The sequence below is a fragment of the Aquarana catesbeiana genome, linkage group LG03 (genome assembly GCF_042186555.1).
Source record: "Aquarana catesbeiana isolate 2022-GZ linkage group LG03, ASM4218655v1, whole genome shotgun sequence".
Classification (NCBI taxonomy): domain Eukaryota; kingdom Metazoa; phylum Chordata; class Amphibia; order Anura; family Ranidae; genus Aquarana; species Aquarana catesbeiana.
In genome coordinates, this window is record NC_133326.1 from 82,384,282 (window position 1) to 82,410,511 (window position 26,230).

Consider the following 26,230-nt stretch of genomic DNA (forward strand, 5'->3'; position numbering starts at 1 on the left):
TCAATTATTTTACGGCAAAATTGGTGGCCTGAGGAGTCCATATCTAAGGGAGTGCAGTCTGGTCCAGAAGTCCCAGAGATCCGGAAAGCAGTAGATGACATCTATGTCCCCAGGTTGTGGTACTACAAGAGCCTGCATATTTTGCCAGACCAGACTGAACCCAGGTCATCACTCTCTGGTCTTCCTTCCACGCTTCTTCCAGGCTGTGGCTCTGGTGTTGGAGATGTGGCAGGAGGAGAAGTAGGACCTGGATGAGGAGGAGGAGGGGAGTAGGACCTGGAGGAGGAGGAGGACCATGGGTGAGGTGACAAATGTGGGTTGCACATGTGAGTTGGCCCCTCAACCCCTTATTTAGAGCTTCCAAAATTAAAAACTCACATAGGAGTCGTTGGCCCTCCTCCATCTGCATCATTTTGCATGCAGTTATGCCAGCAAAGTCCTCCTCCACACTGTGGGGTGTTCTGAGGGCCTCAGTAGCCTTCCAAAAGAGGCCTATGGCAGCCTCCTCCAGGTTACTCCTCTTCGCAGCCTCCTCCAGGTTACTCCTCTTCCTGCCACTTTTTCATTGAAGGTTTAGGGTAGGGACCTGGGTATCGGGCAGCCTGCTTGGCCCGGCCACCTCCTGGCTGAGACTTCCCTGTGTATGAAAAAGGGACATGGTTTTAGTTTTTGCATCATCAATCACAATCATAAATTAGTACTCCTAACATGTATTTAACATCATTGATTGGACAACCAGAAATATTTAGAAGAATGCTATACCTGGCTCAAGCTGGGCTCCTCCACATGTTACTGCCTGGAAGGCCCAGGATGGGCGTCAGAAGCCTCAGCTGGGGGGGGGAGGAAGCATGGAAGGAAGAGTGGGGAGTGCTGGCCTGGGTTCAGTCTGACCTGCCAGAAAATGCAGCCTGTCATAATACCACAGCCTGGGGACATAAATGTCATCTGCAGCTCCTGATCTCTGGGAATCCTGGACCTTCTTGTGCTCCTTTAGATATGTACTCCTCAGGCCACCAATTAGGATCTTCAAATAGATGATGTCTGCCATGGGGATCAAAGACTTCACAAATTGCATCAACTTATTACAAAAAAGTATGTAGTTGTGCTGTGTTCCTATTCTTTATGTTTATTACATGCTGCTCCATGTGCTTTTCTTTACTGTTGTGCAGTTTAAAATGGCAACTTTGATGTTCATGGGCACCTTATTCGTTCGAATGAAACATTCTTCGTTCGGCCTAGAACACACCATTGTTTTGTCCATATGCATTTTAAAACATTTTTTATGGCCTACTTGTCTGAAAATAATTTGGTTGTGTAGATGGGTTTGTAACTAGAATGAAATGCAAACTAGATTCTGTGTAAGGAGAGGACACTCAGCAGCAGTTTTCACATCTGGACTCTGGAGCACTAGTGTGAGACACAAGAACACCCTTTTTATTAGGGGGCCCACACAGGTGCTCCAGTGTAAACTATAGGGGTGACTCCATCTGTGAAGCTTGTATAAAACAGGTAAGTATTCAAGCTTGACAAAGGACAATAAAATTTCAACATCCTGGAACTCAGCCAAAATAGACAATTGTACCCCACTTCCAAGCAATGTTTCATATTTATAGTTCTGCCATCAAATATCTGTGTGCTAAGTATACCTATTTGTTTTTACATAGGGGATAAAAGACTCTGAGGACACCCCTCATCCGAGGAGACCACAGACCCCCCACCTCTGGAAGAAGGGGAAATCCACCCAAGCCAAGCAGAGTAGGAGGAGGAAGACGTGGTGGAAATTGTCACCACAACAGGTGAGTGTCTGCGACCACAGGCTCAGGTAAGATATGGATGCCGGCATATTTATAATACATGGTGTGTTTTTTTCTATCTTTTTAGGTGATCGTGATGTTGTGGATCCAGGGCATTTCACCTCTGAAAGTGCACAGATCCTGATCGGGGAGATCATGGGGTGTAATAGGGACTTGGAAAACATCCAGAAAAACATCAATGATGTTCAAAAAAATGAAGAACATCATTGATGTTTTAGGGAGAGTTTAAAACAAATCCAAATCCCTTTGTTTTTTGTGAGCTAAAAATGTATACCATTTTTTGACATATTTGCGAAAAGCCAAATTTTAAAGATGCACACAGTGTGTCAACATGTGCTATCTGCCATCACGGGAGATCAATGGACGCGTTTTGGGGTGCAACCCCTTCCTCAATAATAAAGTAGCTGTGAGGAAGGGGTTGCACCCCAAAAACACGTCCCTTGATCCCCCGTGATGTCAGGTAGCACATGTTGACATTCGGCAATTTGTGTGCATCTTCAAAATTTGGCTTTTCCTGGGGTGACTTCACCCCATCTGAACGCAATATCAAACACAGTTTGTAAATACTCATGTCTGATATTGCCTTCAAGTTCTACCAAATGTGAACTTTGTAAGTTCAAGATTTGTGTCTTTCTTGTTGGTTTTAAACATGCCTATTTTATTATTTTATGGACATTGCTCCTTTTTCTAATGTGACCCCCCAAATTTTTATACAACAAACATGCTGGTTTGTTTTAAAAACCTTTTCTAAATGCACATGTGATTGTGCTGGTATTAAAAAGATTGTTAATCAAGAATGTGTGGATTATTGTTTCAACGCTACAAAACGTTTGTTGTGCTCTAATTGGTGTTTTCAGTGACAATAGGGGTTATTTCCTAAGGGCAAATCCACTTTGCACTACAAGTGCAGTTTCAAGTGCACTTGTAGTGTAAAGTGTCTTTGCCTTTAGTAAATAACACCCAACAGTGCTTTGTAATGTTACACAATCACGCCATTTTCGGGACTCACCACATTTCTGTCTGGGTCAGCTAAAAGAAACACAAGCAGTAAATTTCAACAAAGATTTTAGTAGTTATTTTTTTTTTATTATTTGAAAAAGGTTTCAGACATTGTCTGGCATATTGATAGCCCCCCTACCCGCAAAATAATCAAGGTATCTTAGCCGGACATCATGGGCACTCAGGGGGGGCAAGCCAGGACGGCCACTTTCAAGCACCATCAGGGTTGTTTCATTTAGAATTCTGGCCTCAGGCCCAACTGAGCCAGCATAGTTGGCAGAATGTTGCCGTAAAAAGTTGTGTAGAACACAACACGCCAGGATGATATGATTCATTTTGTACTCTGCCATGTGTATGGGTGTAAGAAATAGGCGGAACCAGCTGGCCATGATTCCAAACGTGTTCTCCACCACTCTTCTGGCTCTGGCCAGCCAGTAATTAAAAACCCTCTGGTCCGGGGTGAGGGTCCTCATTGGGAATGGCTGCATAAGATGGTCCCCCAGCGCAAATGCTTCATCCGCAACGAAGACGAATGGGAGTCCTTCCACATTGTCTTCTGGAGGTGGCAAGTCCAAGCTGCCATTCTGGAGACACCTATAGAACTCCATCTGGGTGATGACTCCACCATCGGACATCCGGCCATTCTTCCCCACGTCCACATACAGGAACTCGTAAGTAGCCAACACCACCGCCAACATCACAATACTATTGAACCCCTTATAGTTGAAATAATATGACCCCGAGTTGGGTGGTGGGACGATGTGGACGTGTTTCCCATCAATTGCCCCAGTTAGGAAAGTCCCACCGCTGGGCAAAGTGGGAGGCCACAGTCTGCCATTCCTGTGGGTTGGAAGGAAACTGTGGAGTCAAACAGCAAAAAAAAAATTTGCACATAAACATGGAAAGCAGATTAGACACAAACATTCTTGGCCAACATCAAGATAACATTTATTTGAGGGAGTTTTTAAAGAGCAAAGTATAAGGTACACCTATCAGATTCACCCTCCCCCCCATGGGCCATATCTAACATTTTAGGGGGGGAGCTCTTGGACAGGTAACCCTCTACACTTCATTGAGAGATGAATACCTAAATAATGTGTATTACTTTGGCCAGCCCCTCCTTAGTTGCACTATTGACAGCCCACTGGACAGGTAAGAAGTGTCATAATACAAAGATATAAATACACATTGTACACATTTGAGCACATTTGGAAATTCTGCTATTACCTATCAAGATAATAATAGGATACAAAAACTTTAAACATTACCATTTGAAAGTATACAGACAGGCCCTTGCACTACATGCTTTGGGGAATTCATCCATACATCTGACCACAAAAGAGATGGATATAATATGTATGGGTTTGGCAAAGTCAGCAGATAGATGATTGAGGATAGATAGAGTATTTGTATCAGCTGACTTAGCAGTTGGGGGGAGGGAGGGTTCCAAATGATTTGGGGACTCCCCAAAAAAGCCTCTGGCACTCTGCCAGAATTTAAAGAATAAATCACATTTTAAAACATTTTAGGGGGTGTTTGGGGTAAAGCACTACTATGGAGCTGATAAAATACATTAAGTGACTACATGAGGTGAATATAGGGCCAGGAGACCATGCTGGGGAGGTAAGTGAAGGCAAATATGTATGAAGGACAAAAAACAATTAAGAAAAATCGAGCATGCATGAGGACAAAGGGGACATTCACAGCATATTACAATCATGGTAATTAGGGAATGAGGAAAGAAATACAATATATGATGAATAGGGATGAGCTTCGAGTTCGAGTCGAACTCATGTTCTACTCGAACATTGGCTGTTCGCAAGTTCGCCGAACAGCGAACAATTTGGGGTGTTCGCGGCAAATTCGAATGCCGCGGAACACCCTTTAAAAGTCTATGGGAGAAATCAAAAGTGCTAATTTTAAAGGCTTATATGCAAGTTATTGTCATAAAAAGTGTTTGGGGACCCGGGTCCTGCCCCAGGGGACATGGATCAATGCAAAAAAAAGTTTTAAAAACGGACGTTTTTTCAGGAGCAGTGATTTTATTAATGCTTAAAGTCAAACAATAAAAGTGTAATATCCCTTTAAATTTCGTACCTGGGGGGTGTCTATAGTATGCCTGTAAAGGGGCGCATGTTTCCCATGTTTAGAACAGTCTGACAGCAAAATGACATTTGGAAGGAAAAAACTCATTTAAAACTACCCGCGGCTATTGCATTGCCGACAATACACATAGAAGTTCATTGATAAAAACGGCATGGGAATTCCCCACAGGGCAACCCCGAACCAAAATAAAAAAAAAAAAATGATGTGGGGGTCCCCCTAAATTCCATACAAGGCCCTTCGGGTCTGGTATGGATATTAAGGGGAACCCCAGCCAAAATTTAAAAAAAAAATTGACGTGGGGTTCCCCCTAAATTCCATACCAGACCCTTCAGGTCTGGTATGGATTTTAAGGGGAACCCCGCGCCAAAAAAAAAAAAAAAAAACGGCGTGGGGTCCCCCTAAAAATCCATACCAGACCCTTATCCGAGCACGCAACCTGGCAGGCCGCAGGAAAAGAGGGGGGGACGAGAGTGCGGCCCCCCCCCCCTCCTGAACCGTACCAGGCCACATGCCCTCAACATTGGGAGGGTGCTTTGGGGTAGCCCCCCAAAGCACCTTGTCCCCATGTTGATGAAGACAAGGGCCTCATCCCCACAACCGTGGCCGGTGGTTGTGGGGGTCTGCGGGCGGGGGGCTTATCGGAATCTGGAAGCCCCCTTTACCAAGGGGACCCCCAGATCCCGGCCCCCCCCCTGTGTGAAATGGTAAGGGGTTACTTACCCCTACCATTTCACTAAAAAACTGTCAAAAATGTTAAAAATGACAAGAGACAGTTTTTGACAATTCCTTTATTTAAATGCTTCTTCTTTCTTCCTTCATCTTCTTCTTCTTCTGGTTCTTCTGGCTCTTCTGGTTCTTCCTCCGGCGTTCTCGTCCAGCATCTCCTCCGCGGCGTCTTCTATCTTCTTCTCCTCGGGCCGCTCCGCACCCATGGCATGAGGGGAGGCTCCCGCTCTTCTCTTCATCTTCTTCTTCATCTTCATCTTCTTCTTCATCTTCTTCTTCTTCTTCTTCTTCTCTTCTTCATCTCTTCTTCCTTCTTCATTTCTTCTGCGGGCCGCTCCGCATCCATGCATGGAGGGAGGCTCCCGCTGTGTGACGGCGTCTCTTCGTCTGACGGTTCTTAAATAACGGGGGGCGGGGCCATCCGGTGACCCCGCCCCCCTCTGACGCACGGTGAATTGACGGGACTTCCCTGTGACGTCACGGGGAATGCCACAGGGAAGTCCCGTCATGTCCCGTGCGTCAGAGGGGGGCGGGGTCACCGGATGGCCCCGCCCCCCGTTATTTAAGAACCGTCAGACGAAGAGACGCCGTCACACAGCGGGAGCCTCCCTCCATGCATGGATGCGGAGCGGCCCGCAGAAGAAATGAAGAAGGAAGAAGAGATGAAGAAGAGAAGAAGAAGAAGAAGAAGAAGATGAAGAAGAAGATGAAGATGAAGAAGAAGATGAAGAGAAGAGCGGGAGCCTCCCCTCATGCCATGGGTGCGGAGCGGCCCGAGGAGAAGAAGATAGAAGACGCCGCGGAGGAGATGCTGGACGAGAACGCCGGAGGAAGAACCAGAAGAGCCAGAAGAACCAGAAGAAGAAGAAGATGAAGGAAGAAAGAAGAAGCATTTAAATAAAGGAATTGTCAAAAACTGTCTCTTGTCATTTTTAACATTTTTGACAGTTTTTTAGTGAAATGGTAGGGGTAAGTAACCCCTTACCATTTCACACAGGGGGGGGGCCGGGATCTGGGGGTCCCCTTGGTAAAGGGGGCTTCCAGATTCCGATAAGCCCCCCGCCCGCAGACCCCCACAACCACCGGCCACGGTTGTGGGGATGAGGCCCTTGTCTTCATCAACATGGGGACAAGGTGCTTTGGGGGGCTACCCCAAAGCACCCTCCCAATGTTGAGGGCATGTGGCCTGGTACGGTTCAGGAGGGGGGGGGGGCCGCACTCTCGTCCCCCCCTCTTTTCCTGCGGCCTGCCAGGTTGCGTGCTCGGATAAGGGTCTGGTATGGATTTTTAGGGGGACCCCACGCCGTTTTTTTTTTTTTTTTTTGGCGCGGGGTTCCCCTTAAAATCCATACCAGACCTGAAGGGTCTGGTATGGAATTTAGGGGGAACCCCACGTCAATTTTTTTTTAAAATTTTGGCTGGGGTTCCCCTTAATATCCATACCAGACCTGAAGGGCCTTGTATGGAATTTAGGGGGACTCCCACATCATTTTTTTTTTTAAATTTTGGTTCGGGGTTGCCCTGTGGGGAATTCCCATACCGTTTTTATCAATGAACTTCTATGTGTATTGTCGGCAATGCAATAGCCGCGGTAGTTTTAAATGAGTTTTTTCCTTCAAAATGTCATTTTGCTGTCAGACTGTTCTAAACACAGGAAACATGCGCCCCTTTACAGGCATACTATAGACACCCCCCAGGTATGAAATTTAAAGGGATATTACACTTTTATTGTTTGACTTTAAGCATTATTAAAATCACTGCTCCTGAAAAAACGGCCGTTTTTAAAACTTTTTTTTGCATTGATCCATGTCCCCTGGGGCAGGACCCAGGTCCCCAAACACTTTTATTGACAATAACTTGCATATTAGCCTTTAAAATTAGCACTTTTGATTATTCATGTTCGTGTCCCATAGACTTTAACGGTGTTCGCGTGTTCGAACGAATTTTTTTCCTGTTCGCATGTTCTGGTGCGAACCGAACAGGGGGGTGTTCGGCTCATCCCTAATGATGAAACATTAAATACAATAAAATGTGATGTTAAAGGATAAATCTTACCTTAATATACTCCTTCTGCAGGACCTGAATGATGGCAGAACAGGTCTTTGGGATAATGATCCCCAGAGCCTGGGGGGAGATGCCTGTTGAGAACTTGAGGTCCTGCAGGCTTCTCCCCGTTGCCAAGTAGCGCAGGGTGGCAACGAGCCTCTGCTCCGGAGTGATGGCTTGCCTCATGCAGGTATCCTGTCTGCTAATATAAGGGGTCAGCAAAGCCAACAAACGGTGAAATATGGGGTCCGTCATCCGGAGAAAGTTCCTGAAATCATCAGGATTATTCTCACGGAGCAAAGGTATGTGACAGAACTGGTCACGCTGAAGCAACCAATTCTTGGTCCAACTCCTCCCCACCCTGTTCATGGACTGGACTTGTGTCAAGGTAAGGACCCCAACACCAAGCCCCCACACAGCACGAACTCTACGAGGAGTACGTATACGCAACATGGCTAGAAAACGGTTGGCTCAGAATGAAGTAACAGAATGCACTGAAGAACAGCAAGGCCTGTGAAGAGCGACCTGAAAAACAGTAACGAATGAACAAGAACACAATGACAAGAGTCACGCGTAACTCGCTGCACGCACTGAAGAGCAGATACAAACCCACAAGCACAAACTGAACAGCAGAAAACGATCTGAAAGCCACGAGTCTGAAAAAGCACGAATCATCTTTCACCAAACTTTTACTAACACAAGATTAGCAAAAGGAGCCCAAAGGGTGCCGCGCTTGGTTCAGAACTGCCCTTTTCTAGTCTCGTCGTACGTGGTGTACGTCACCGCGTTCACCACGTTCCGACAACTTTGTGCAACCGTGTGTATGCAAAACAAGTTTGAGCCAACATCTGTTGGAAAAAATCTATGGATTTTGTTGTCGGAATGTCCGATCATTAGATTATGGCATTAGACATACCATACCTGCAAAGCAAATACAAAAAAAATAGTAAAAAATAAAACATTTTTTAACGCAACCTGTGTCTAAAATATATATATGCCGAAGCATGGGCGCATCCACCCGCAAAAGGTAGGAGCAAATCGTTCCTCCGCCCCTGCTGCCCCCATGCTTCTGCATATATTCTCTTTTTTTTAACTGTGGTGGTGAAATCACCTCCAACAGCGCCGGAGTCACGGCTTTATGTATCGTGGGAGCAAACGCTGTTGCTGTCAAAATAAATAAATCAGCGCTGCAACTGAATGGTGTACCTGCTAAGTAAATGATGGTTAACAATAAAACACAGTAAACAGTAAAGTATAAAAAAAGTACATACCTGAAAAGCAAACATGATAAAACATAATAACAATAAAACATTGCAGAATAGAATACAGTAAAAAAGAGCAGAACAATAGGGAATAGAGAGAGAGAGAACAATAAAACGACAACTATTTTTTTTTTTTATTTTATATTTTTTGTGTATTTTTTTTTTACTTTTTTTTTACATTTTTTTTATAACTAACTTTTGTAACTGTAACCGGTTCCAGGTTTGGGTCTCTCAAAATGCGATGGCATCTTGGGAGACCCTGTGAAAGTGTGCCTAGTCTGTGCAATGCTATACCCTACGCTAAAACTCAACTAGTGTATGGTAGTGCTGAAAACATTCACCAATGCAAAGACCAGGATTGTCAGGACAGGAGGGAAAATAATAGCGGGTGTCACGCCTATATCCACGCTTTCTACAGACACAACATTTTCTTTCGGGGGCTCGTTGGGTAGGGGTACTCGGGAGGACATAAGGAAGATGCCTCCCATGCAGCCGGCTTACAGCATTTGGTTGGGGAAGGTGAAGTGGAGCACTGTCTGGAAACAGAAGGGCTCTGATGATCTCTTCCTGGAATTTTAGGAAGGATCCAGTCCGTCCTGAAGCTCTGTATGGCACATGAGCGTTCAGCAAAGCCAATTGAAATATGTATACAGACACTTTTTTATACCAGCGTCTGGTCTTATGGGCAACTAGGTATGGTGCCAACAACTGGTCGTTGAGGTCCACCCCTCCCATGTTTTGGTTATATTCATGGACACAGAGGGGTTTCTTCACAACACCAGTTGCCGTAGTAATTTGGACAGTCGTGTCTGTGTGAAGGGAGGTAAGAACAAAAACATTCTTATTATCCCTCCACTTCATAGCGAGCAAGTTATTACACTTCAAGCAGGCTCTCTCTCTCATCCTAAGACTGGAATCTACAAGCCGCTGGGGAAAGCCCCGGCGATTAGATTGCACAGTGCCACATGCTCCAATCTGATGATCAAAAAGGTGACTAAAAAGTGGCACGCTCGTGTAATAATTGTCCACATACAAATGGTACCCCTTTCCGAATAAGGGTGACACCAAGTCCCACACAATCTTGCCAGTGCTTCCTATGTAGTCAGGGCAGTTTTTCAGTTCTATGTGACTATCTCTTCCCTCGTAAACCATAAAACAACATGTATAGCCTGTGGCCCATCACAGAGCTTATACATCTTGACCCCGTATCTGGCACGCTTGCTGGGAAACTATTGTTTGAATGACAAGCGGACAGAAAACCTAATCAGGGACTCATCAACGCAGACAACTTGATGGGGAGTAAACAAGTCTGCAAAATGTTGGTTGAAGTGGTTTACGAGGGGTTGAATTTTGTAGAGCCGATCGTATCCTGGGTCTCCACAAGGACAACAGAGTTTATTGTTGTTGAAGTGCATGAACCGCAAAATCTGCTCGTATCATGCCCTGGCCATGGAAGCAGAGAACACGGGCATATGGTGAATTGGGTCAGTGGACCAATATGACCACAACTCACTCTTTTTGGTTATGCCTATGAGGAGGGAAAGGCCCAGAAAGATCTTAAATTCGGAAACCGTAATTGGTTTCCAATCTCTGGCAAGGGAGGACTGGGGAATAGTGGCGATGTGTTGACCAGCATACAAATTGCTCTGGTCCACAATAGATCTATAGAGATCTTCGGTGAAAAACAGCAAATAAAAATCAAGTGATGTAAAATCAACTGTTTCCACATGAATGCCGGGTTGGCCAGTGAATGGGGGAAGTACGGGTGCTTCAGAAATGGTGGGTTCCCAATTAGGATTGGCGGATGCAGCAGGAAGGGCACTATAGGCATTATGGGCCTGTGTTCATCTTCTTGGTGGCAGCGGGATGCTACTTGTGCTTGCCACCTCGCCAGCTTGTACTGCTCTTATGGGACTCACCACGTCACCAAGTGTTACTGCAGTGCTGTATGTACGACCAGGGTGTACTAGGCCGCTGGTGCTTGCCAGTTCACCAGAAGGAATAGCGGCGCTAATACTTCTCTGCTCCATATGAGAGCCCTGCGGTTCTTGCACCTCAACAGCAGAACAAGAAGATTGGGGTCTGGTACGCCTGACCTTGGCAGGGACCACAACTCCATCGTCAGAGCTATCTGTCATGGAGCCACTGCTGTCTACAAGTTTGTATTCTGAGCTTGAATCTGACAGATGAGTGACTTCTTCTTCACTATCTGTCATGCTCAGAAACGTGTAGGCCTCTTCACTAGAGTACCTTCGATTTGCCATTTTGGGCTCTAAATTTAGTGGTACACTAGTGAGACTCACAGGCAAAGAAGCTCCTGGCCGTTAGCGACTGTATCAAAACGCTACCAAAAAACTGTTAGCAATCGCAGGGATCAGGCCAGACTCTGTGAACGCTGCAGTTATGTGTGTTTAGTAAGTGACAGTGATCGATCGATACTGCACTTGGGTGGGCTGGGGTGGGCTGGGCTGGGTGGAGGGGCAAAACGCAGGTGCTAGCAGGTATCTGGGCTGATCCCACTAACACTGTGTTTTTGGGAACCCTAAACTGCTGGGGATGCTAGTATACATCTGATCCGTTCAGATATTATACCACTAAAGGAGGTGTATGCTGCGTGCGTGGGTGTTAGCGGTACTGGCACTGACCTGACACTGCCTGGGGTGATGCACACCCTATCTGACCCTAAAACCTAACTTATATTACCCGCCGGGCGATTAGGGGGTTAAACCTTTATTAGGTAATAAATGGCAGGGTGCCCTGACACTATAAAAAATAAACTAACTAACCAGCATCACCCGTAACAGTTATACGGTGATCACTGATGAAAGGGTTAACTAGGGGGCAATCAGGGGGTTAAAACCTTTACTAGGTAGTATATGGGGGTTCCTGACACTATAAAACGCTGATGGCGAACCTAAATACTTTCCTCCCTAACTAGCGTCACCTGTGACACTAATACAGCGATCAGCAAAATGATCGCTTAGTGACACTGGCGACAAGGGTGATCAAGGGGTTAAAACTTTATTAGAGGGGGTTAGGGGGGTACCCTAGACCTAAAGGGGCCTAACACTAACTGCCCTACCACTTATAACTGTCACAAAATGACACCAATGCAATAATCAGTAAAAAAAAACTGCTATTGGTGTCACAGTGACGGGGGTACAGGGGGGTGATGGGGGGGATGGGGGGTGATGGGGGGTGATTGTTCTACTGTAAGTGTTGTGTTGGTGCAGACTTACTTGATGTCTTCTCTCCTCGGAAGCCGGAACGAAAAGGTTTCACGAAGAGAGATGACATCACTTCCTCTGCCGCTGTTTACATTACAGCAGCAAAGGAAGCATTCCATTCGCCAGGAGTGATCGAAAGGGGGTGGCCATGAATCAGTGGCCTCCCCCTCACCTCGGATCGCTCCTGACGATAATCCGACCACCACAGGCACCGGGGAGGTCCGACCGGACCCCCCGCCCGCGGGCAGGCAGGGACATGCAGATAAGCCCTTATGCCTGCCCGTGCCATTGTGCCAACGTACATCAGCGTGCGGCGGTTGGCGACTGGTTAAATGACTTTAGCAAATAGCTGCAATATAACAAAGAGTAAAAAATTTAAGGGGGTCTGAATACTTTCCGTCCCCACTGTACATCAATAATTAATAATATATACTAAATAGTGTAATTATAAAAGATTTACATAATAATAATATTCAAATAAAAGTATTTAATACAATTAATCAATGGACATGATTGATACAGTCAATGCAAATGAATCAAACGAACATAATTGATAGAGTTAATACAAAGGTCAATGAATGATAATACAGATAATATATAATGATAATTCACATGATCAAACGATAAGTGATGCTGATCATAATTTAGGCACCCTTTTGTTGGAAACTCAACACTTTTCATGGCTTGTAACCAATCATCAGGAGTCAGATGCACGTGTATACTAAAAAATGTAAGTAAAAAAATATGTTAGTATATGAAACCTTCTATATAGGGGGAAATGAAAAGGAACAGCCGGTTTCAATGATACTTACAAAACAACCCACAAACTAATCACAGCTCCTAAATGGGGATTAATGGAGGCCTGGATTAATCTTGCCCGGGGTTGAGTCAGAAAACAACCCCAAAAGCCTAAAATAAGGACCAGGGGAGAGCAGCAGCCAGGAAACAAGCCGGACCACCCCAACACATTACCACATTGGGATGAATGTGCATGCTTGTTATATGCCAATAAATACGGTATGTGTGCAAATCCAATAAAAATTAAATTTAAAAAAAATTTAAGGATGCTTAAGGGTGTAAAACTAAAGGGTGCCTAAATTATGATCAGTATGACTTATCATTTAAATAAATGATCATGTAAATTATCATTGTATATTATCTGTATTCTCATTCATTGGCCTTTGTATTAACTGAATTATGTTCATCGTTTGATTTATTTGCATTGACTGTACGAATCATGTCCATTGATTAATTATATTAAATACTTTTATATGAATATTATTATTATGTAAATCTTTTATGATTACGTTATTCTGTATATATTATTGATATATATATATAATATCATGGACTACCCCTAGGGGATTGTGACATTGCATTAAATTCAATCAATTTTAATCACACTAAACAATCAGATATATAGCCTCATTATTTACAATGACATGCCTCATCTAAAGTCCCTATTACAATTCCTATCCTTTTCTTCCAATAACTAGGGATGGAGGTGTGTCATTGTTATACAAAGGCTGGGACATGTCAAATTTGTCCTTAATAAAGCAGATCCTTGTCCTAACAGGGATCGGAGGCGGCTTGCTCTGTGATCGCCAAATCCTTCGGACTTGATTACAGATCAAGGTAGAGGGCCAATCACAGCGACCCTTTACCATGTGATCAGCTGTCAGCCAATGACATCTGATCACAGGATGTAAACACAAGCTGGTTATTGGCTTTTCTTTCCTCACACTGATAGTGTGAGGAGACAAGAAGAAAGCCAAAAACCAGCTTATGTTAAAGGGACATCGGCACTGATAATCAGGGCACTGATTATCAGTGCAGTCCCACTAGTGCCCACTAGTGCTGCCAATTAGTGCCCACCAATGCTGTCAGTCAGTGCCCACAGTGCTGCTGATCAGTGCCACCTATCAGTGCCCATTGGTGCTGCCTATCAGTGCCCATCAGTGTTACCCATCAGTGCTGCCTATCAGTGCCCATCAGGGCCCCTACCAGTGCCCATCAGTGCCACCTATCAGTGCTGCCTATCAGTGAAACCTCTCAGTGCCCTTCAGTGCCACCTATCAGTGCCCATCAGTGCCACCTATCAGTGCAGCCTCATCAATGGCTCATCATCAGTGCCCACTAGTGCCGCCACATCAGTGCCCATCAGTTCCACCTATCTGTGCCCATCAGTGCCCATCATTGTCACCTATTAGTGCCACCTCATCAGTGCCCATCAGTGCAGCCTCTCGGTGCCCATCAGTGCAGCCTCATCAGCACACATCAGTGAAGGAGAAAATGACCAGTTTGCTAAATTTTATAACAATTTTTTTTATTCAGAGTTTTTGCTCTTTTTTAGTTTATTTAGCAAAAAATAAAAAACTTAGTGGTGATTAAATACTTCCAAAACTCTATTCTATTTGTGTGAAAAAAAATGACAAAAATTTCATATGGGTACAGCAATGCATGACCGTGCAATTGCCATTCAAAGTGTGAAAGCTGGAAATTAGCCTGGGCAGAAAGGGGATAAAATTGCCTGTAGGCAAGTGGTTAAGATCTGGGGAAAATTAGTGCAACTGAGCTTGCAAAGTATGTTTGCCTAGTAAATCAATCCCATAGAATCATTTATATTTTTAAATTGTAATATTATGATCATTTAAAATCTAGTAAATCAGCACTCCCAAACATGTCTTCAAGACTCACCATCAAGTCTTGTGTTTTGAATAGGTAGGTCCACTTTCTGCTTGAATAAATCCCTTCAAACCCAGGGGCAAATGGAGTTTTAAAAAATCTGTAGAATCAAAGTATCCTATGAGATCTACTATGTTAAAAATGTCCATGTATTTCTACATTAGTAAATTATGAACAGGCTTTTAGAAGCTTGTTTATCCACAGGTAGTCAAGAGATACTGTATTTCTTATATGTAACTCATAACAAAGAGGCATCATCCCCTTCCTGCACAGGCCATTTTTTCGGTGCTGTCCCACTTTGAATGACACACAACCCTGTACCTCAATTTTAACTTTTTTTTTTTAGACAGACAAAGCTTTTTTTTGATGGTATTTAATCACTGCTGTTTTTTTTTTAATTTTTGCTATATAAAAGAAAAAAATACAGACAATTTTTAAAAAACATGGTTTTCTTAGTCTGTGTAAAAAAAATTGCAAATAAACAATCTTTCTTCATAAATTTAGGCCAAAGTGTATTCTGCTTCTGAAAATTGATCAGTCCTGATGTTCTGACTACCTATCTAATTTCTTGAGGCCTAGACAGTATGAATACCCCCCCAGTATGAATTTCCCCTTGGAACGTAGACAGTCCAAGGTATTTCATAAGAAGAATGAAGTTGTAATTTTTCCCAACAATTCTTTGGAAAATGATGAAAGTGAAAAAAATATTTTTTATCCACAAAATTGTCATTTTAACAAGTTGCTTCTCCTACACAGCATAGGCATATTTTCAATTGCACCCCAAAACACATTCTGCTACTAATCCCAAGTATGGCAATAACATGTGGGAGACTTTTTCACAGCCTAGCCACATAGAGGTGCCCAACATCCGAGGAGCACCTTTAGGCATTCTAAGGGCATAAAATATGCATCTTGACCACTTATCATGTTTTTGGAGGCCCTGGAGCTTCCAGGCAATGGAAACACCCACAAAATGGCCTAATTTTGGAAAGCAAACACCCTAAGGCATTTTCTAATGAGTTTTTTGAAAATGTTATTTTTGCCACATTTTATACAAAGTTAACATTTTCTAAAATATTTCTAACACACATCATAGGCATACTTATGAATTACACCTCAAAACATATTCTGTTACTCCTCCCGAGTATGGCGATACTATATGACAAATATTGATGATGCACTGGGGACCCTGACAGATGTTGATGGTGCACTGGGGACATTGACAAATGTTAATGGTGCACTTGGGACAGTGACAGATGTTGATGGTGTGCCGGGGATGCCAACAGATGTTGATGGTGCACAGGGAAACTAAGACAGATGTTAATGGTGCACTGGGACATTGACAGATGTTGATGGTGCACTGGGGACACTGAAAGATGTTGATAGTGTACTGGGGACGCTGACAGATGTGGATTGTGCACTGGGGATACTGACAGATGTTGATGTGCACTGGGACACTGACAGATGTTGATGGTGCATTGGGGACACTGTGACAAATGTTAATGGTGCATGGGGGACACTAACAGATGTTGATGTTGCATTGAGAAACTCACGGATGTTGATGCTGCACTGGTGGGTGTTACACCACTGTGGCTGCAATTAGGCTCTGTATATCACTTGTAACTCACAGGCTGGCACTGGCAGGCACAGATCAGCACTCCTTCTCCTCACAGACATTCTCTGTGGCTTTTGCTTACGTTTGTGATTTGCTGTGATTGGACACGGCGATCACATGGTCAGGGCCAATCACAGCAGGTAAGGGACACAGCCATCACAGATTTCACTGTTACGCAGCCTCCATGCAAGTCCCTCCTGGCCACTGCACATATGGTTGGTTGACCAACCATAAGTGGTTAAAGGATAGCTAAACCAAACTAAAACATGGAATATATTGCAGCTTAAGCCCTTACATGTGATGGCTGCTAATCAGAATGCCAGTATCCTTGTAACTTGAGGAGCACACCAAGCTTTATGTGATTTCCCAGAAATCTCCTGTGAACTACATAGCAGCTACTCTATACATAATGGAGATGAGGGGGATGTGTCTTAACACACTTCCTGTCCTAAGGTAACAATGCGTCTACTCAAAAAATCTGGTATAGTGAATGATTGTTGTTCCACTAGGAAAGGAAGTGTGTTACTGTCAGGATCACAGGGAATGTAGGACTAAGCCCCGCCCCCCGCAGCCGCATCCTTGCATATGATTGACAGCAGCGGGAACCAATGGCTGTGCTGCTATCAATCTATCCAATCAACAGCCGAGAACCCCCTAGCAGAGAGAAGGCGCCTCCCTGTGGGACAATTTTGAGGGTTCAGGTAAGTAAAATGGGGGGTGCTGGGGGCCGGTCACTGACAGGTGTTTTTTCACCTTAATGCATAGGATGCATTAAGGTGAAAAAACACGAACCTTTACAACCCGTTTAAGTCAGTAACAAAGAAAAGGCCCCTGTCCCCACCTATAACTGGCCTTCACAGCAAGGAGCACATGGATGGGCAAACGCATGAAAGTCAAAACCAGGGAAAATTCCAAGCTCAACTTACCAACCAGTCTGCTAACCATCCAAATTAACCTGTCCAACAGTCTACGTTAAAAACAGGGGATTGTTTAGTTAGCACTCATTTGCAAACGCATGTGTAAGCTGCAAGGCCTCGGCAAGGCACCCTGTGTATAGCTTGCAGTCCTACCACTACTAAATTTATGAGTGAATCCACAGTGGGATCACATGCATTCTAATGGATAGATGAGGGGCAAGTGGGCCAGGAGGCTGCCCAGTCGTCCTTAAAGGCACAGGGGGCATGCTGGACACCCAGCACATAGCAAAATGGCAGAAAAGGTGTCCAGACTGTTCCCTGACCAGATTTACACCAGTAATAAAGCAAATCAAAGTGGAGTTCTGCCGAAAACAAATTAAAGTCAAGCTACAAATACTGCAGCTGCTGACTTTTAAAATAAGGACACTTACCTGTCTAGGATGCCCACGACGTTCTCACCCTAAGCTGACCCGTCCCGCCCCTCAGCTCCGGGTGGAGGCGCTGGCATCTTCAGTAAGGTAATCAGGAAGTGAAATACCTGGAATAGACAGGTATCTGCTCCTACCCTCCCCGCTGAAAGGTGCCACATGTGACACCAGAGGGGGGCAGGAACCAGATAAGCAGAACTTCCATTTATGGGTGGAACTCTGCTTTAAGTCAGCATGAAGTTAAAACTCCTGATCTACATATTTGTTCAAGGTCAGTAATTCCAAACAGGGCAAGGAATAAGCTGAAATTTCAAACTGTTCTAATTAAACGGTATTAAATAAAGGAGCATTATAGAGGGCAATGTCTCTTTATAAGGTAATGGTTATAGGCTGTCTGGAGGATAAAGTGGAAAGTGAAGTTGCCCTTTAAATTCTTGTGATCAACTTAATGCTGGAAATTCAGAGTGGATGTTTCAGTGCTGCAAAACATTCAGATTCTATTTCTGTGCGCCTCTCATGTTTCAGGCATTGGAGGCAGAGAAGGTGGTTTGGTGGGTCTACAGTAGCACTGGAAGAACCTTCTCAATGGGTTGGTGCTAATTTAAAGTACAATGAGAAAAATGAAAGTCGTTATTTAACATTGCAAATTGGAGATCCTCAGACTATTAATAGAAGTATCACCTTCCTGACTTTACATTGATTTCTGTGAATTGTGCCAAGGCTGTGTAACTTGTGGGTTACTGAATCCAATTAAAACATTGGTTTGACTAAAAGTCTGGAAAATAAGGCAAGAGCAATACATTATTTTTGTTGGAAATCACAGATAAAGTTAAGAATTGCACTGTATATCAGAAAAAAATAATTTGGGAAAATGTGTTTGCATTACATGAGACTTTCATAACACATATTTCAGAGTTTTCTGTAAATATATTTCAGAGCCTGTTGGTATCCCAATGTTTTTTGTTCACTATTAACTAGTTTTGGATGTCGATTCCCATGCATTAATATTGTATCACCTCATTTATCATCTAGAGCTAATACTAATGAATTTTGTGACAGCCATTTTGAATTCAGGAGTTGCAATAAATCTTAAACAATTGCAAGGAAAAGATTGATGGTTTCATTGTGATTTTAAGCATAGGGCTTGATCAATTCAGTAGAGCACATTTCTTAGTTTCAAAGCAATGGCTTTATAGCTCCATGGCAGATCATGAAATTGAGATTCTGATTAAAGATAAATGTTATATAGGCTATTAACACGTGTAGGTTGTGGTCAGCAAATCACATAATTATCTATATAGCAACAAACTAAAAAGACAACTTAGGTTTGCAGCCAGATACATTGACTAGTAAATAACCACTTCAGTACTAGCAGATTTTTTTTAAGTCCATTATAAATGTGATTTTTTTTGTCAGTTTAGTTTTGGATAGGGATGCAACCTGCCACCCATATTATGGCATTGTCTGGATCTCAAGGAGAAATGCTGCCTCCTGTATTGATTTAATATGAGTTTGTCTTTTATGCACATTATGATGTTTACATGTTGTCCCCGTACATGAATCATTCATGGTCTTGTTTGCCAGATCAATGACATGCATTCTATGATTGGCTGATGGTTGTCACGGCAGCCAGAGATGGGGCAGGACAGAGCCTGCAATCATAAAAGCTATTCATTGTTTCAGTAACAGAGGTTTCTTAATTTCTGGTGTCCCCAGGAACTCTGCAAAAGATTTAAAGCAATGTGTAAACAGCTGTTTCCTGTTGCTTGCACTTAGTAGTTAGTAAGTTTTCTACTTTCACCAAAGAAGTGGAACATTTTAGACTATGGCTATATTTCAAAATGTTTATGAGGAGAGCCTGTGAAATCCAAAGACATCAAGAAGTATTGATGAACACTGTTAGCTTTGGAGCTACTTGGCAAAGCTAGGTCAACAGTAGATCAATAAGGGTTCTGACACATCTTTAAAGTAGCAGCAGGAGAGTGACAAGCATTGAGGTTTTCTAATTTAAAGAGATAACATAAGAAGCAAATATCAGTTACAATTTTTTTAACTACATACATGATGGCTTAGTGTGAATTCCAACAACTCATTTGGTATATGTAGTTCTTCTATGTTCATAGCAATTGCTGCTGCATACATTTTCAATATGTAGGTCTTCACCTGGACTTATAGCAGCTCCCAGGTTCCCTTACAAACCAGCCAGAAAGGATCAGGAGGAGGACCAAATTGTAGGACAAAGGCTTAAACAAATACAGGCTAGATGTTAGAGTAGAAGAGGGAAAGGGGAAGTTGGAGAACCAAAAAGCCGGGGCAGGTAAGAACAAGAGAGTAGTAATCTGAATTTAAGCTTGAAATCAGCAACAGAAGATCAGAACTGGACTTCAATCTGCGTGGTACCCAAGAGCAACAGAAGAGAAGCAAATAAACATTATCACAGTTTCCGGAGTTCATAGTACAGGTGCGCCACTTCGTGTGCCGATTTAAGACATCCCCTATGCATGGTATTTAAATCAATTGTGGATTTTTAATGTTGCTTTTAAGGCGATCATCCCCTTCCTGTCCCATATTTTTTGCCAGAACAAAAGCAGGTCTCTAATATGAAGGGAGGACTTCCCCCATTGCCAAGGAGAGGAAGATAACATCTAGTGCAGATGTCAATGTCTTTCAGGCCAAAAATAGAATTCAAATGTCAATATCCTTCAGTCCATCAAATACAAATAGAGAGGGTGAATTATTTCAGATGAGACACAGGCAGCAATGCAAGCTTGTCAGAGGGTGTAATCCTTCCCAATTCAATACAAAACTTAAATTTTTTTTGTCTTTACATTCTTTAAACTTAAAATAAACAAAGTAAAACCTGTATAATACGGTGGTTTAGTAATGTAATGGTAAACTTGGAATGCAACAATGGTACTGAAGAATAGTCATTTTACTTTGAGTAGACCTTATTGTTGTTCAGCTCACCTAGGTTTATTAATCCACCTTTTAGGTATCCCTATTATAAGTGTGATGGCAATTGACTGTAGTCGATCCCATTTTGTCTTAGCAGGGACTTTAGAGCAGAATGAAAAATTAGGTGCAAAAAGTGTTTGGTAACAGTTGGCCATGTAGCAGAGATACAGTATGTTAACTTGTTTAATGATTTATTGGGCAAAATAAAATACTTTATGCACTGTGTGCAGAGTTTATTGATTATAAAATACTACAGTTTTTAAGCACCCAGCACTGTTGGCCATCAACAGACATCTATTTCAAATCTTACTACCAGGACTATTCAAAAGATAGCACTTAAAGTGATAACCCAGAGTAATCACCACAATTAAATAATTCCCCACTTTGACCAGAATGCATCATTATGATTACAACAGTCAGTGAGAAGCCACAGCCTTGCAACTGTGATATGAAAAAAACGGCAAACAGAAAATGAGTCTATCCATATGTAGACAAAGAGGGGGTCTTTTGTGTATGGACCTGGCAGCTTAGCAATAAAAAAATAATTACATAGACTACATAGTCTGCAAACACTACAGTGCATTGTTATAATCACTTTAATTATGTAGTACCACACTTAAATTTATATTTTTTATTAGGCCCTGCTAATTTCTACATGCTCAATTAAAAATTGAATAAACCTCCCGCTGATGCCGTTATTTTTTTTGGGTGCAGCATTAATGGATTAAAAATATATTTTTTAATAAATAATTAATAAAGCAGAATTAAATCTGCATAATCAGACCTATAATATGGAAACATACCCCTAGTAAGCCCTTCTCCAGTAATGTGAGGTCTGCTCTTTTCCTAATTGCTCCATTGCCATGTTCTACTTGTCTTTTTCCAGATCTGGCATCTTCCTTGTTTAGGCATTGGTCAGCCTTTGATGATGGAACTCCCAGGCATGTGCGTGAGATTTCCATTTTCCCAGCAAGTAGCTCTTACTCATGCACACACAGTAGGAATGGGCAAATTTTCCTAGGTTCAATTTGCATTTCCTCTTCTTTACCAGAGTAATCGTGATCTATAGCCAGGGATAAGAGCAGGTAACGGCAAATATTAAATGTAGAATTGAACAGCCATAGACTGTCCCCTCTTTCTCAAATAAACAACCAAAAATAAAAAAAAATTACAAGAAAGGCAAAAAGGAGAGGTGCTGCCACATGGAGGTAGCAGTAGTGGTAGTGCAGAAAAATAATAATTTCACTTATTAGACCTCCTAATACCTTTATTCTTCCTCCCCTTCCTTGTTCACCACCTCCTCCTTCATTTCCTCCTCCCTCTGCTCCTTCTTTCTTTCCTCCTTTACCCCTTCTTCATACCCATCCATTTTCTATGGGAATATGGCATGGGAAGAGAGCTGTTTTTTTTTCCCCACTACGCCAGTGGTTCATCATCTAGTATGCCAGTCCCTTCATTTGAAGAGGTGACTAAAATGGTGAGTTGTGATAAGGCACGGATTAATGACACATTCCCTCTTGTGTTCCTCCTAGAGCACACAATGGGATTGAATTACTAAAGGCAAATACATTGTGCACTACAAGTGCACTCACTCCAGAGCTTAGTAAATGATGTAAAGCTTCACTTTGCAAAGAATTCTCAATCACATGCAAGGAGAATAAAAACAGCATTTTTGCTTGTACATGATTGGATGATAGCAATCAGCAGAGCTAGAGCAAATGCACTTGCAGTGCACAGTATATTTGCCTTTAGTAAATCAACCTTACTGTTTTGCCTAATTGATGGAATTACTCCCGAAAATATTACCTTAACCTTAACTTTAACTTTAAAAAGGGCCCAAAATACATCCCTGGGAATTACAGACCAGTTAGCCTAACATCAATAGTATGTAAACTCTTGGAGGGGATGATAAGGGACTATATACAAGATTTTAGTAATAAGAACAATATCATTAGCAGTAATCAGCATGGATTCATGAAGAATCGTTCTTGCCAAACCAATCTATTAACCTTCTATGAGGAGGTGAGTTTCCATCTAGATAAAGGAAGGCCCGTAGACGTGGTGTATCTGGATTTTGCAAAAGCATTTGACACAGTTCCCCATAAACGTTTACTGTACAAAATAAGGTCCGTTGGCATGGACCATAGGGTGAGTACATGGATGAAAAACTGGCTACAAGGGCGAGTTCAGAGGGTGGTGATAAATGGGGAGTACTCAGAATGGTCAGGGGTGGGTAGTGGGGTTCCCCAGGGTTCTGTGCTGGGACCAATCCTATTTAATTTGTTTATAAACGACCTGGAGGATGGGATAAACAGTTCAATCTCTGTATTTGCAGACGATACTAAGCTAAGCAGGGCAATAACTTCTCCGCAGGATGTGGAAACCTTGCAAAAAGACCTGAACAAATTAATGGGGTGGGCGACTACATGGCAAATGAGGTTCAATGTAGAAAAATGTAAAATAATATAATAAGTTTCAGGAGGGACATGGTGAAACAGGAAGATCTAAAACAAAGTTTGCTAACATCCTTGCATCCTTAACATTCATTTAGTTTACATAGAGTGAGTTTTTATCTGCCAGTTGTTGAGATTTAGATAGACAGATAGATGGATGGATGGATAGATAGATACAGTAGATAGATAGGGGGGGTTTCCAACAATAGATTATATATTTCCATATTCATCACAATAAAATGGCCAGTTCATATAATACTAAGTTTCATATCATTTGTATAGTGTTACTCTGTTCACATATTCAGAATTTCTTATCTGATAATTTATTGCTATATGGGTTTTGAAGATCTTTATTTATGGCCAGGACTAAAAAATAAAACAATATATATATTTCTTTCATTTTTTTAAATTATCTATTTTAAAGCAATGTAATTAGACATATAAATAGACAAGAAATGAAGAAAAGGGTAATTAATGGATAATATGACAAGCAAGAAAAAACATATGAGCATATTAAGGTAAATCTGTATAGTTCATGTGAATATTATATATTTATTTTGTCCAACCAGTAGCTGGAGCGTTTAGCTCCATTTCATTTTTCTTTTATTTCCTTAGCTCCATTGTTACAAGATGCATGTTAAAAAAACAGAGTCCAACAGCTCAAGCTGGACCTTACACAAGAGTGAGTCAGAGCAATGACCCATTTCCTCTCTCCTGCCTCCCCTGTGTGGTTTCATCCGAGGATTCAATTATAGGCAGCCTGTGTGAATGAAGATAACTGGTAATGTTCTCTTTTTTATTAAATCCATAGAGCTTTGGAATCCTTTGTCAGATGAAATGTTTATATTTAAAACACACAGTGATATAATACATCAATTTAAAAAGAAGTTAACCTAAAGCTGAAGTTGAGCTAAAAAAATCCCTACAGCTTTAGTCGCCTCACTTACCTGTTGAAGTATGTCCCAAGTTGTGCAGGCAGCTAGATCATGGAGATTCCCCATCCTCTTCTGGTCTCTGAACTTCTGGCACTGCAATAGTTATCAGCTTTAGGACTTTAGGCAGAACAGCAGTACAGATGATCTATCAGGGACATGCCCCCTCCTCCAACCTCCTCCACTGGGAAAAGTTATTTCTCTGATTACACTTTCTGTACATACAGTGCATATTCTTTTCCAGGGCATAAAACTATATTGAGATCCACAAATCTCACTCCAGATCTCATGGGACTACCTATCACCGACAGTATCTCTTACACTGCATATATACATTTATGACTTTCCAGCTGTAGGCCCAAAAATGGCAAGATACATTTTTCAGGGTACTATGTAGGAACATTTATAATTTCTATATGTTCTCTATAACATGGCAAAGCTTCACTTTTTGAGTTCAGGTCCACTTTAAAAGAGATGACATACAGAAGAAAAGCCAGTACAATTTCAGATTTAGGTTTGTACTCTCTTTTGAAAGGCATTTATTGAATTGTTGCATACTTTCATATTAAAGTTTAGTGGAGTAGATGTAGGCTTATCCCCCTCTGTTTATTGCCATACAATACATATCATTTCAAGTGTTTTCTAATGATTATGAAATTTCTTTCATCATAAAATTACTTCAATATTTTCATTTTGTAATCATAACACCTACTGGGTAACACTATTTAAAGCCATTTTATCCAGTCTTTGAGTAGAATATATTTGTCATTACAGCAACGCTCATTTTAATTAATTTACTTTAATTTATTGTATTTATGTTATTTTCATTTTTCTCTTTTTATTGTACAGGTCCAACTTGAAATGGAGAATATACAGGAATGGTTCGGCAATGTTTGCACAGAGAAGCACAAAAATCAATACAAATAAGAAAGCAAAAGCTCCTTCTCAAATGTGGTCCATAAATATGATAAACTTGGGAAAAAGTTTGATGGAATGCAGTAAAAATCTGTACAAAACACCTTAGCATTAATAAATGAATATACATGCTCCATGTAGCAAACTCTCCTGTTGGCTGCATTTCTGAGACACTTCTTTTTCATTAAAAAAAAAGTAACCATAACGGGCTGCCTGCCGGCCGTTGTGTGGAGGGGAAAGGCGTGCGCCCACTGATTGGGGCATGTCAGCTGCCGTTGCGCCTCCCCCTGTCCACCACTCGCGGTGCAGTATGGGCACTGTAGTATTCCTGCCTGATGATGCGTTGCACATGCACCGTGTTCTATGCACGTCTGCGGTCGGCCGGTGACGTCAGATGCCGGTCGAGCGGTGTGCACTTAAAAGCACACACATTGTAATGGCTGCTTGTCACAAATACAAGGGTGACCATGCTCGAGAATCGCTCCACTTGAGGTAAATAAAAGTGAACTAGTTTACTGATCTTTGCTGCAATATTTGGCATTCTATCCTATTCTATATAAAGTCTGTTATAATAACCTAAGGCTGTTTCTATTTACACCTGCTGCTATCTGTTCTAATTTTTCTAGTTCCCCCCTCCCCTTTTCTTTACCTTTTTGCCAACGAGATTTTTAAACCACGGTCTGTGCAGTCTGAACCTTCCTCTACTACTCCATTTTGCTGCATTTTCATCGTCTGCTTTTACAACTGAGACCACAGTCTCTATTTTGGCACCCTTGGTTTATCTTCATTTTAGCAGTCTCTGTTGTAAGTATGCCATACGTATGTATGGTTTATATCCATATATGTATATATTTTCTCACTTATTTGATGTTTTCTCACATGTTCTCTATATATTCTATATATTGTTATACATTTTGTTGGCTATATTCTTAGTCAATAATTATTCCAAATGGATTAATATATTATACTGATATACATACAGATCTCAGCCTGGTCTGTTGGGGCATTGATTGGCCTACATGTGTGCTACCTAGTAATTGCCATCTTGTTATCTGGAATCCAGCTATAGGCAGAAGAGACCGGATGTGGTTGAGCAATAATGGGATGGAGCATGGCAGTTGACATTGTAATCTATTATGTTATGTAATAA